The sequence below is a fragment of the Amblyomma maculatum genome, chromosome 1 (genome assembly GCF_055883805.1).
Source record: "Amblyomma maculatum isolate TAMU_Amacu chromosome 1, ASM5588380v1, whole genome shotgun sequence".
Lineage (NCBI taxonomy): Eukaryota > Metazoa > Arthropoda > Arachnida > Ixodida > Ixodidae > Amblyomma > Amblyomma maculatum.
In genome coordinates, this window is record NC_139344.1 from 402699990 (window position 1) to 402714282 (window position 14293).

Genomic DNA, 14293 nt, shown 5'->3' on the forward strand with positions numbered 1-14293 from the left:
GAAGCCTACATATCATTTCCTATTAGTAAGGAAGGATTAAACAAATTACTACCTGTCCCGTAATCGCAAGCACGTGTACGAATGAAGTGCTTACGGGCTCTCTGGCGGCCTTGTCATCGTTGTGAGCGGCCGCTTAAGCACTGCGTTGTCGGTAAGGGTTAGTAGGCTTCTGCAGTGGCGTATAACACGCAAAGTTATCGCTTTCCCGAATGCACCTGCAGCCTCTCCTTTCATCTGTGTCAATTGCACGGCTTAAATACCTGTGACGGTGACACGATTGACAAATGAGAACGACGAAGAAGCATACGCGGCTATACGTGCCGTAGTCGTGGCAAGAATTTAAGAGAAGTAGCACATTCGGCTACTTCCTGAACATGTATACACCCGCCTACCAGAGAGCGAAACGCCGTGAGCTGTTGAAGCAGCACAGTGAAAGAAAAAAGACACTTGTGGATAAGCTATGACGCAAACGAAGGAATCAAATAGAAAAACAAATTCTTTCAGATATTTGTAAGCAATAAATACAAACGTCATTACAAATACTCAAGAAAACGCGAAATATGTTAAGTGCAGGTATAAACTAGGATAAGCGCATGTACGATACATACATAATTAGGAAATATATAACCTAAACTCATATATCGAATATTCTATATAACGGTAATACATATATAAGTGAATATACTTTCGTTGTACGCATGTACAGTGAAAGCATATTTCCAGGTATTGCAATATATACGTTGAATGATGCTGAGAACACCAAAGCAAATATTTTGAACTGCTTAACTTGAAAGAAAGGTTTTGTTATTTATAGATGAATCTACTGAAGAAGCATTCGGATACCTTTTGACCAAGAACTTTGTAGAATTTGGTGCCTCAAAAGATAGTCATGGTAGGTCACCGTGTGAAGATTTCATGCATATTCCATATCCTTAAACTACATTCATCGCTCCAACTGGCGCGTAGCAAGTGCTTGATATAATCAAGAAACTGAGGAAAAACTGTATGAGGCCGCGATGATGTGAAAGCTTCTCGCATAACGATGTCGCTGCATTGACAACTACCGTCTTTGTGAATATATCCGGATGCACATATTTCAAGCGCGGATACTTCTAGGCCAATCGAGCATGCGCATGTTTTAACTATTTATTGAGGTAGTTATATCGATGATTTAAACTTTAGACCAATTTTGGTGATTTCAATGTTTTCAATTGCTGCAGAGCACATAAAAAAAAAAGCATTGGTAATTTACTTTTCTTGCAGAACCATCATCAAGAGCCAAAATATATACCCAATACAGTGCGAACACCTCTCTTTTACTCCTCGAATTAACCCGGTCCTGCTAACTTCTTAATCTTACCCGCCCACCTACCTTTCTTCCACTGCTGTCACGCTTTTTTTCCCTTTGAATCAAAGTTGCTAGCATAAGCGATCATACGTTATCCTCTATTCGCACCATATTGTCACCCTTGCTAACAGCAGTTGCAGCCGCCCTCATGGGGCGGATCGGAGAAAAAAAGAAAGATCGCGTGGAGTGCCCGTGGAATCGGCCGCCGCCGCTTTGCCTGGCTTCAGCTCCTGTTACTGCCTCTGGCGCCTGAACGTTACGGCCCTATCCTTCTCGACTACCGTTTCAACCAGAGTGTAATTACCTCTTCATAACCCTTCATATTAGCAGGATAGTTCGGATTCAGGAAGAATAAGACATTGTAAATTGCATCACACTGAAGGCCTCACTTCCTGACAAGAAATGTTTCGGGAGCCAGGGTTTCTCCGGAGCAGTCATAAATTCACCATTCTTATAAAACCACTGGTTTAATGTGGAAAAACAAAATTGTATTTGAAAATACACAACATCGGATATCGCTGGGAAGTAAATCATGCGGTTGAGTCCGGCATCAGTGTAATGCTTTCATTACAAAGTAAAAAGGCCTAGTGCTTCTAAACAAAAGACAAAGCATAGATCCCGGCCGACGCAGCCGCTTTTCGATGGAGGCGAAAAGTTAGGCGCCCGTGTGCTCTACGATGTCAGTGGACGTTAAAGAGCCGCTGGTGCTCGAATTAACTGGAGCCCTCCACTACGGCGGCTGTCATAGTCGAGTTGATTTTGGACATTAAATCAGTTAATTAAACCAAACAAAACAAGCCATAGCGGGTTGTGCATAAGGCGATGTGACTGTCCAAAAGGGATGAGAGCGGTGCACAAGACTGCTTCCCGCGTGGCCTTACTCACGACCAAAAGAACAGCTCATAAGGCCCAGCTTCCTGGTTACCGAAGGTAGGCCTCCATTCCACCATCCGTGTACTCCACAAAGATATCTCATGCCGCCAGACGACAACGTGACCGCGACCCAGCTGGGCTTCCGCCGGAAGTTTCTCCGTCTATTTCAACCATAATGTTGGAAGAAAACAACTCAAGACTTTTTCAGATAATGTTTCTGCTTCAGACCTGCTCCTCTTACTTGGTTGCTTGTTGCTTTTAGGCAACTTAACTAACACCTTTGTATCAATCACTGTTAAAAACAACTTTATAAATGGCACCAATCAACGCTAACCTGATGTTCTCACTCAGCCACTGAAACATTTAGTGACAGGTATGCAAATCGGAGGAGTGAAAATGTCATTCGTGCAAAACCGTGCGTCAGTGCATTCAATACGAGAGCAAGCAATGAGTGGTACTTTTTTTCTCCACAAAAAGGATTTGTTTTACAACCCTTGGGAAGGCTTTTTTTTTTTTTTTAAGAGATGAGATTTGACTGGGAAAAGTATACTGGAAGAGCAGTTCTTTCTATTTTCGTACGCGGCATTGCAAGGCGTGAAATATTTTTGCGCCATGAATTTCAAGACATTCCAGAAGCAAGGAAACAAAGAAGAGGACATAGACATTCAAGATGCTATAGTGTAAATTGATATACTGGTTGTACACGTGATAGTATAAATAAGCACGCTTGAAGCAGACGCGGAAAAAAATAATATAAAGCCCACAGCAGCAAGTCAAAGCCATTAGGAGCTTTATAACAGTCCTATTTGTTCTGTCCAGAGAAGTTAAGGTTCGTTACGAGACTAAATAAGTCGTTTTGTTTCTCAAAAGGTGACGCAGCAGCGTCACACGATTGCCGTCTTACATGGCAGGTTCTTGAAAAGATAGAGAGCAGCCAGCAACGATCTAAGCTGTCAATTCCAAGTGCCGGTCTCGTTTCTGAATGAAAGCGGACTCGGCCTTTCACGTCAGCGCAGAGTTGCGTAACTGAGCGCCTCTAATGGAATCGGAAACTGAGATAGCATGACAACACGAACTGGTGAACGCGTAATGCCCGCTGTCAGGGCATCCCAGCTTCGCAGTTCCTCCTTTCACAGAGCTCACGAAGCCCTTTGTAAATAATGCCGGATGGCACTAAATTTCCAGTTGACACTTCGCTGTTTGAGACTAATCTGTTTTGTATTTCTTGAGGCCGCATTCAGAATTAGACTGCAGTAATTATTCCACAGTGAAGACTTCCTTTCTTACCGCTCGACAGACTGAGTTTAGCTTTTCTGGGGCAAACCTAACTTTGCCTTAACCGAGTCAAAAATGCTAATTTGCTTGCCCAATTAGCCTGACTCCTACGACTGTCAACTGCAATAAAGGGATACATACTGTTATCTGCGCAGATGAACTTAATAATAAAAGGGTATCAATAAAGATGGTGGTTGACAAAAAAAGCGCTGTTGACATATGATTCATGCAACTATTTCAGCAGCTCTCCTTTAAACAACTGCCCCGTCGGGGTGGCGCAGTGGTTACGGCGCTCGACTACTGTGCCCAAGGAATCGGGTTCGAATCTCCGGCCTCGGCGGCAGCGTTTCGATGCAGCCGAAAAGGAGTGGCGTCCGTGTGCTGTGCGATGTCAGTGCACGTTAAAGAACTCCAGGCGGTAGAAATTTCCAGAGTCCTCTACTACGACGTCTCTCGTATCCTGAGTCGTTTCGGGACATTAAACACTACAAACCAACCAACGAAACAATCCTTCAAACCACTACAAGCACATACAAGTACTCCAACGGGTTCTTTGTAGTTAATATATGTTTCTTCACCTGTCTCCACTTCACTTCACGGTAAAAGGAGACACCTAACAGAGAATACGAAAGGAGGTGAATGTTCCGCCAACAGGCGCTGTTACAAACCAGCCTAATTTTTATGTTGCGCACCTCGTCTACAAACACGTTTAGTGAACTTGCGTGTAAAAGAGTAGACAAAAGTTCTCAGGCCGTAGGTTCAGTTCTGGTCGGATATCCTGACACCCGAGATGCCATTGAAGCTATTAATTATCTCAGAGGCTAGAATAATGCTCCTGCTGCGCTCCACAGGTATTTTGAGATTTGGGGCCATCGTAACTACCTGAATATAGTACTCAGAAACAGACCTCGTGGCCTGGGAACTTTTGACTACCCCTGTACTTCGCCTGTATCTGATAACTTATTTTCCGCTGTACTGAATCCTTGTGCATGTCGAGAGACCCCCCCCCTCAATCGCCTGTTTTAGCTTAAGGTAAGCATGTGAGTGTACGTTGTCGCTTTCATAGCCCATTAAGAACTGTAGCGAAGGGAATGTTTTGTGGAAAGGTTAATTTGGAAGTGTCTTAACACCACTTCGAGGCAGTGTCGATAGCACTTCAGGCGACAACTATTTTCATCCAGAGTGGTCAAATGTGTTTAGGCTAATGTAAAAAGACATAAAACCTTCATCACGAACTGCACATACATTTCTGCAACCGTTATAGTAGGACCTCAAGTGCCACTAGCGTCAAGTGATAACGCTAACGCGAACTGGAGCAAATACGGAACGCGAATCCAGTATAGGTTTTCTATCTATCACGTTATCATTTTTGTACCTTGCAGTTTGGGGAAGGTTACTGTCACTCGCATAGCAACAGCATCACAACTGTGTGGCTCTGTTATCGTTGTTTATCATTGTTTATCAAATAACGATAACAGCTGTTGTTGTTATTTGTCATTCCTCATGCTTATCGTCAACTTTGTGGAAAAACACACAAAAACAACAGAGAAATAGCCACAGGTTTGAAAGGGGAGCTCGTAACCTTACGTGTGACCAGGAATGCTCTCTATATTACGTAGAAAAGCGACGGTAGTGAGCTTGAAAATAAACCACCTTAATCTTGTAGATCTTTTCTCCTTGCATGACCAAAGGCCATTCTCGCCGTAGCGTTAAGGCGAGAAAGCGAACCTACTGTACATGGTACCTGCACGCATACGGCTTCCTTTGCGACGATTGACTATCAGGTGAGCCCTTAGCGCCAACGGTCAGTTCACTTAAGGGAGGCACGCCTGCGAGACTACTGGTATTCAACACCAATGCACCGAGCCAGAAAACTAGGATAATGGCCCGCGCACATTTCGGACTGCCTAATGATGTGTATCTTTTAGTTCTACTATCAGTGTTTGGGTTTTTTTTTTATGCCTCTGTTTTATTATTATAATGTTGCTGTGATTTTCTTTCCTGAATTCTAGCCTCACTGCATTTTTTCCTTCTAAGTATTATGTTATTCTACAAAATATTTACATGTGTTCTTTACATTGGTTCCTAATGTCTACGTATTTCATCTATTATCTATAATGATTGTCGTGGCATAATTTAACTCTGAACAGTTTCCGCGCCTGCAGCTGGAGAAAGATGTTATTTAATCAACCACCATTCATCGTGTAGTCGCTCAATATTGTTTACGCTTTAGGCGCCAGTTACAAACAACCGTAAAAGGCATGAAACAGCTTTCCCACACGTTCCAACAATATAGGCAAAGTGCTGCTGAGTGCCATCTGCAGAATAATATGGCGCTTATTTTCGTACAAGTCTGTTGATAAATGATGGCAACTATTTCGCTGAAACATTTGATACCGGATACAATAGAAGCATTTTGGCATTCTCAATAGCTAAATGAAGTGCTCAAGAATCACATCAACAATTTGGAAAAATGGCTTAGGTGATTACGGTTTCAGCAGTGAGCATAATTGCCTTCAGGGAAAATTTTCTCAAGTTAAAGGGATTTCCGAGAAAGTATTCTGGAATAATTGGTGCGTTTTCGTGAATGCCCTTTATTAAGATGGTTATTTTGGCGTTTTAATGTTATCAATGCCGGAATCAAATGTATAAATAAGATATAAATATATTACTGAAAACCCTCCAAGGCCAACAGTTTATGGATGCTTGGACAGGATCTACATGTTTGCCAGTGATGACAACATAGATTTTGTGGCACACGACGCACTAATGCTTTGCCCTGTTCAACTACAGCCTTTTTTGTTTTTGTCTTGGAGACCTCTCGGTGCACTGGAAGGTTAGGATAATGTTACACGCTATATACAACAGATATACAACGCTACAACAAACGAATGTTATAAACCAAACCACCTGCTACGCTCGTTCTCTCACGTCGAATTATGAATGAAATTGTAGCGGATTCAAAAGATGGAAATGCCTAGTTTGTTGACATTTATCGCAAGGGAAATACAGAGGAATTACAAATGAAAATATCAATGAAAAGAATCAAACAAATAACAGTGCAATGAAATATGCATTGCAATCTATTCACATATTTCGTCCTTTATTTCAATGATGGTTAATTTTAAGTCACCGTGTGATGCGTAGTCGTGACAGAGGCGGGGAGGTAGCGCCATACTGAGCTTGTCTTCGAAAGCAGGAGGGTAAACTTTAGCTCATACATAAAACCTAAGGCTGCTACTTTTAACTAGTCAGCGCACGTTAAAGATCCCCAGGTGGTCGAAATTACTCCGTAGACCTCCACTACGGCTCCCCTTTCTCTCTTTCCACTATCACTCCCTCCTTCCTCCCTACCCTTTACGGCGCGGTTCAGGTGTCCACAGAGCAAATGTGACAGATACTGCGCCTTTCCCTTCCTGTGAACCAACCAATTCCAATTCCAATTTTAACTAGCGGTGACTACGTTATAACATTTAAATACGGTGTAAATACGGCATAAAAAATAAATGAAATTAGTGCACGACCAATAAATACATATTTGCAAATATATAGATATGGATGCACTAAGAGTGGATGGAAATTATTAAACATTCCGAAATAGTTGCAGCCGTAATATATTTCAACGAGACGAGATATGAAATAAACAGAATTAGAGCGTCATTGTGGAACATTGGCCGAATGCTGAGAGTTTGATAGTATTGGATACTCAGAAAAATGTCAGAAGTGCGCGCACTAATCGTGAGCGTCTTGACGTGAGGAGCCAAAATTATGTACATGTAGTCCCGTTTTGTTCTGACGAGGTGTCCATAAATCATGATTGGCAAATTGCTGCATGGCGGTTCTGTGTTTGTAACCGACAGCATAAGGTGAGCCCCATCATAAAGTTATTACTAGTTTTCTTAAGATTGTTATCACAGGTGCACATGCCTATTTACTTGCAGTTTGAAAATTAGTCATATGGCTGTCATAATCTTCTAATCAGGTAATGCATCAATGTTCTTGCGTGCGACTCGCATCATCCAGCATTTAGTACAATTTGATGTGACCTGTAACGCGTGGCATGCACGAATATTATTTTATAGGTCAGGTTGATTAAGAACGTGATATAAAAAATCAAAATTGCCGCAATGTTATCCCTACGGCGCCGCCATGTGGCGAGCTCGGGAGACTGGCACGCGCTCGTCTTGTACACAGGTGTCGTGTCCACGGCGTTGTAGATGGGCGTAGGAGGCACCCAGAGGATCTTTGTACATAGGATGTACCCGGAAACTCCACCAAACATGTCACAAAAGCCAGTAAAACTGGGTAGGCTGATTTACTTTCACCTACCTAAAGGCACCGGCAAAAGAACGCACGGAACCAACTGGCGGGCGAGCACCGAGAGCGAAGAAGACGAGCGCGTGCCAGTCTCCCGAGATCGCCACATGGCGGCGCCAATAAGACAACATTGCGGCAATATGTTACTGTTTATTACAGTCATAACTAAAAATTCATACAGACGATGCTAGTTTGTCGGGGACGTAATTAAGGTATGTAGCGAAATGAGCTGACCCTAAGCCAGATCGCTCAGAATCGTTAGTGGCTACAGGGCATGGTGGTCAATTGTAATGGTAAGCAGTTCAGAATTGCGATGAGGCAAGGGTATTTGTTTAGCATTGTATGTATAATGTAAATTCGACACTAGTAGACAACTGAATAGCATGCCTCCTTGAAGCTACATGTGATTTCTCACTTGTGGTGATAAAATTGAATAGATACTTTAAGGCCCCTGTAATTTATTTGAATGATAACCGAAATTCGCAGTGTGCAGTAAAGCCAGTCGTTGCCTTTCTGCTCACGAAGCTCTCTCGATGTATAATTTCATGATCTTGAGCGCTAGCTATTGAGAAGAGCGACATGTTTCATATAAGAGTAAGCTATTATCATTCTAGTTAAAAGTACACCCAGGCAAAACAGCAAAACGTTCACATCGTCTCCAAATTGAAGAATTCCGATTTGCAGGCCATTTCGCATCTCATACAACTAATAAAGCTTATGCTAGCCACAAAGGACGGCCTCGTAATGAAAACTTAAACAATTTTCAAGCAAAACGCAAATAACCTTTATAGGAGAAACAATCGCAGCCTTGTGTAAAGCTTATCTTTTCACGCACAAATAATCATTTGGCAGCCAAAAGCCATGATAAACGTGTGGCACATACAAGAATTATCAATTACAAATAATGCTAAAGGTGCTTTCAACACCTTGTAATCAAAAGATATATTCAAATATAACTGCGCCAAAAGCATGAACGCAGACATAATTGATCGTACCACCAAGAAAATAGAATTTGGCTGAAGCCATTACAAACGAAGTGTGGCAAGAAGTTTTGAACATTCACGCAGCATCGTTGTGAATGTGGCCTTGGAAAGCCCTTTTTTTTTTCATGCAATTTCTATTATTTCCCAATGAAAAGTGGACACATTTTAAAAAGTAAGTTGTGGGGGTTAATATTGCTGCCCAATCTGAGGCCACAAAAAAAGGCATAACGAAGTTTACTGAACATCACTTCTCTCGAAGTAATTTCTTAAGCTTACAGGCAATAATTAATAAACTTTTGGCACATAGTGCAAAGTGAGCGGATGTACACCTCGCGGTCGGTCTTATAGCTATGCGTCAAAGCACCAGAGCGAGTAGGCACCCTAGGTCGGCCTGAATACTGAGTCGGTCGATAAGGGCATGCAGTGCAGATATCATCTGTTCAACACGCGCCAATGTTAGCCCACGTCGCTCTTTTACAGTCGTGGGCAGAGTGGATAACAGTGCACGAAACCTAAAAGCCCCTGATGCACTAACGCATTATTGACAAAACACAGTCACTCAACCAAGCGTCTGCCTTGAAAATTGGTGAGAATCAAGTGTCAGGAATCAAGGTGATAAACTGAAATAGATAGACGCCATTGCACGGGAGCTAGAATACATCACTGCTCAGTAAGCGCTCGATGGCTTTCCTCGTGGTGATCTTTCAGGGTGTCCCCATGCTTTCAAAGAAGAATAATATGGCTGCCCTAACCTTTGTACCGGTGCCGCTGAGTTATGGTCATGTGTTTTGCGCCAGGCAAGCCTGTCCGCAAAAACCGCTAAAGCTTTTAGCGAGAAATGAGACGAGCGGCGTCTGCCCCAGCACTATTTATTGGTCTCAGGTTAGTGCGGTCACGGCTTATCTGTACTGAGGTCCTGCTCTCGTATATTACTTCTGGCAGCACGCAGCATGGTGCATTGTGCATTCCGTGGCCTTCTTTTCTATCTCAGAATAGTGCCAACCTTTGCATATTTTCTCTCTCTGTATGCTGTATTTACTTCTTTGAACTATGAGCAGAACATTCCGTAACTATAGTGCATACCTTTGCAAGCATACTGAAGCCATCGTAAGCATTCGAACGAAAGAGGCTTTCATACTTTTCGTCAAACAATGAGTGCGGAGAAACGAAGAATAACGGCAGTATGAACTACCGTACCATATGTAGACGCCTGACTTGCGGCCTACTGAAAAGTTTTGAATTTGCCAGAGAACTGAAATTGGGATTTAATTTTTAGCAAACGATTGGCCACCAAGAGGGAACCTACAGTTAATTGAGCGTTATGTCATCTTTCTTTCTAAATCTGTTCATTAGCTCCACAGTTGCGTAATCAAAGTACTTTACAACGCTTTTTTCAAACCATCTTTCACATGCAACTTGCAAGCAGAGAACGACGTCCTGTTGCGACACTAATTTTGACGTAGCGTTTAAGATCCGGGCTTGTAAAATACCGCTGGCAGTTGGTGAATATATCATGGAATAAGGAGAGTGTTACTTGGTTTTGAGTTATAGGAAATAAAGGCCCAAGGAACAAAATTTTGACAACGCAGGCATTTTGTAAAGTGCCCCATCATCGCACAGCACATGACATCCTGGCGTTTGGTTTGCACCGAAGCGTGCTCTGAAAATATTACGAAGGTTTGTAATCACAAACATTTGGCACTATACAGAATACACAAACCTCATCGCTACAAAATCTGTAAATTGAAGCGTACATATTTTGCTTGCTAAAATTCTATGCCTAACGTCAGGTTGTCGTTCACGTATTATCCTTGTAGCTTGCGACTGTATGGTAATTCACATATTTAGGATAACAGAAGCAAGAATAAAGATCGGACATATACGAGCACCATAGTGCATGCGCGTGAATTACGATCCCTAAGAGGAGCCGGCCCAAGGCAACAATTAGTTCTATTGACTTCATTCCCTTAATGTTGGTACCTAAATGCTTCCGATTTTTTTTTTTGTTCACAAGGAATAAAGAATAATGTAGGAAGAATATGCTATTTTTCGCAACAGTTTTTCCCGTATACTGGACAAGGATATATATTAGTTGCATTGACGCAGTTAGTGTCATGAAGTTAGATGTTCCGCGAGTTACAAAGGACGAGGTTATGAAAGTTTTAGCAAATATGAAAGAGGAGAAGGCAGCTAGGGAGTATCAGGTAACTACAGATTTCCTGAAGGACGGGGGGATATTGTACTGAGAAAAATGGCCACCCTGTATACACAATGCCTGGGGTCATTAACGGTACGGGAATCATCGAAGAACACTAACATTATATTAATTCATAAGAACTTGAAAAATTACAGACCAATCAGCTTGCTATCTTTTACTTATAAAATTATTACTAAGGTATTAGTTAACAGAATCAAGCAACAGATCAAGCAGTTGATCGAAAATGTTACTATACTGTCCATCATATCCATGCAATATGAACCAGGCAGTAAAAAATGCTTGGATTATGACCATGCCCTTATACATAGAATTCATTGATAACAATCATATCGGCTTTGTGAAATCAGGATGTAGACGAAAAGAGCCGTATGTTAAAGTACTGGATGATACCTATAATGAATGCAGGGCAACCATATTTGTGCATAAAGAAAGTAACAAAGTCACAAAGAGAAAGATGTTAGGCATGGAGACACGATTTCTCCAGCACTATTCAGAGGTTGCTTAGAGGAAGTAATCGAACACTTCGAGTAGGAGCATATAGGGACAAAGGATGATGGAGAATACCTCAGTAAATTGCGATTCGGTAATGACATCACCTTGACAAGCAACTAAGGAAATTAACTCCAAAGAATTATTGACGACCTAGACAAGAATAGCAGAAAAGTAGGCTTGAAACTCAATGTACAGAAGACTAAGAAGGTAGGCTTGAATATCAATATACAGAAGACTAAGGTAATGTTCAATATCTTCAGGAAAAAACAGCAATTCACAATAGGTAACGAAGCACGGGAAGTGATAGGCGAATATTTATGCTTTGGACAGGTAGTACCCGCAGGTCCACACCACGAAAGGGAAATAACTAGGAGAATAAGATTGGGATGAAACGCAACTGCTAAGTATCCGCAGATTATAACTAGCAGCTTACCAGTATCGCTCAAGAGGAAAGTATACAGCAGTTGCATTTTACCTACACTCACCTATGGGGCTGAAATATGGAAGCTAAAGAAAAGGGCGGTACTTAAACTGAGGAAAACATAGAGGGCTATGGAGAAGAAAAATGGTAGGTGTAACGTCGAGAGGAATTGTGCTGAGTGAGTCAGAGAAATAAGTCGAGTTAATGACATTCGAGTGGAAATAAATAAGAAAACATTGACATGGGCAGGGAAATAGTTCGAAGTGAGGATACTCAAAGGTCGCTTAGGGTAACGAATTGAATTCCTAAGGAATGAAAGCGTAGCATGGGGCGGCAGAATGTTAGGTGGGAGGATGAGGTTCAGAAATTCGCACGTGTAGTGGATGCAGGAGCACAGGACCGGGTTCATTGGATGAATATGGGAGAGGCCTTCGCCCTGCAGTGAGTATAATTTGGCTGATGGTGATGATTCAGTTAATTTACTATCGGCCGGAAAATAAAATGGACCACCACTCAGGGTAGCGGAGTGGCTGAGGGGGCCGCACAGGGGCGTTGTTATCTTGCGCCTCTCAGTGGCAGTCATAGCGCCCCGAGTGATGCCAAACTTCGCCCTCGCCCTCGCACGGGCACTTGTCGCCCTTGATAAATATCTAGTGTTGCGTTCAGCTGCTTTGAGGCCAAATTACGGACTCCGCTCACAAGATTGTGAGCGTGACCTCAAAATTACGGAGCTTTGACGCAGCCTTGAGACGTCAATCGTGACGGAAGTACGAAATCGTCCAATTACCAGTCACTTTTAGCGTGGTTCCGCCCTGGTAGTACCGAATCCTCGGCAAACGCTGTTACTACAGTGTGACACAAAACTCGGCAGGGACCGTCTCCTCACGTTTTGTAACACGACGCAATTATTACGCAATAAATAATACAGACATAGGTTTATTTTGGCAAGGTACTATTTTTAATATTGAATAACATTAAGCTCAAGTAGAAGCGTTCTTAGTTTTGTAGTTATACTTGCTATTAGGTAACTTTGGTTGCCGCGAGGGTACGCCGGCGGCGTCATGGCGTACACATGGTGGTCTGCAAGTAAACAGCTGATATCCCGAAAAGGTGCTGCTTTTTTTAGCGTCGTCGGAAATCGAAGTACCGTGCGGGTGCTGTGAGCGTGCTGAAAATCTAATAGAATGCAGTCGAAGTTCAGGGCCTGCAGGGATAAAATTTCATTGAACGCTTGACACGGAAATGGACAAAGACACCTTGCGGAGGTGTTTTCTGTCGGCGCCTACTAGTATCGATGAGAAAAGTGCTGAACGTGCAACATGCAACCTCTGTGGTTCTATCTGTTTCTCTTTAGAAAATACAAGACGACTGCGAAGCAGGTAGTGTAGGCCAAAATGAAGCTCTGTCCTTGCATGATCATCTGTTTGTATGTAGCTGGATAGCTTAGGAAAGAACATGATCATGGGAATGCTTCCACCCCTGCCTGGACTGAACGCGAAGCCTTCATTCACTGCAGTGCCATAGTGACAGGGCTTCCGATGTAGCGCTCATTGTAGTGTGCTCTGTATTTTTTTTCTTTGTTCTCCATGACTGGGTTGCTTTGCTTTTGAGCGATACCTTCTGCCCACACACCATTTGCAAGATGCATATGTGATGTTTTTTTGCACCAGTTTGTATACCTATAGGATTTTTTTAGTTATGCTGCAAACACTGTGAGCACTAAAACTCGCAATATTACGCATTCAGTTTGTCAGCTTTACACTGTTTAGGATTCAGCAAATGATTTCTATACATGCTAACAGTATATGCAGGCCTGTAGTCCTCAAAGGCTCACTAATGGAAACTACACTATGCAAACATTGTACATAGCACTGCTTGTGTCATGTTTCTGCACTGTTAAGTGCCATACTTTGTTTCCTGCTTCTGAAATGTGCCAAACCTATGACAACTACTATGCAATCTTGTAATCATTAATCAACTATTCTTTTGTGACTTGCCTCTGAGTTGCAGTTTTATGCACGATACTTTCATTTCTTGTTTCTTAAGTGTGTCAGACCTGCGATGAGTACTGTGCCAGCTTACAGGCTGTATAAATTTATTCATGTGTGTCTTCTCTGTGTAGCACAATTGTGCAGCACGTGCAAATAACTACCTGTGCTATTTCAGGCAATTGGTTTCGCTGCTGCATATTCAAGTGTGTGAAATGCTGCAGGAAAATAGGAGGAGGAGGAGGAAACAACTTTATTTAACGCATTACACTAAGCGTTAAGAATGTCCTGGGCCAGGGTCACCAAGGCCAACTGATCTTGCAGCTGGTCAGAGGCTAACCAAGCCCGCCACGTTGGGGGAGGAGGGTGTGGAAAGTG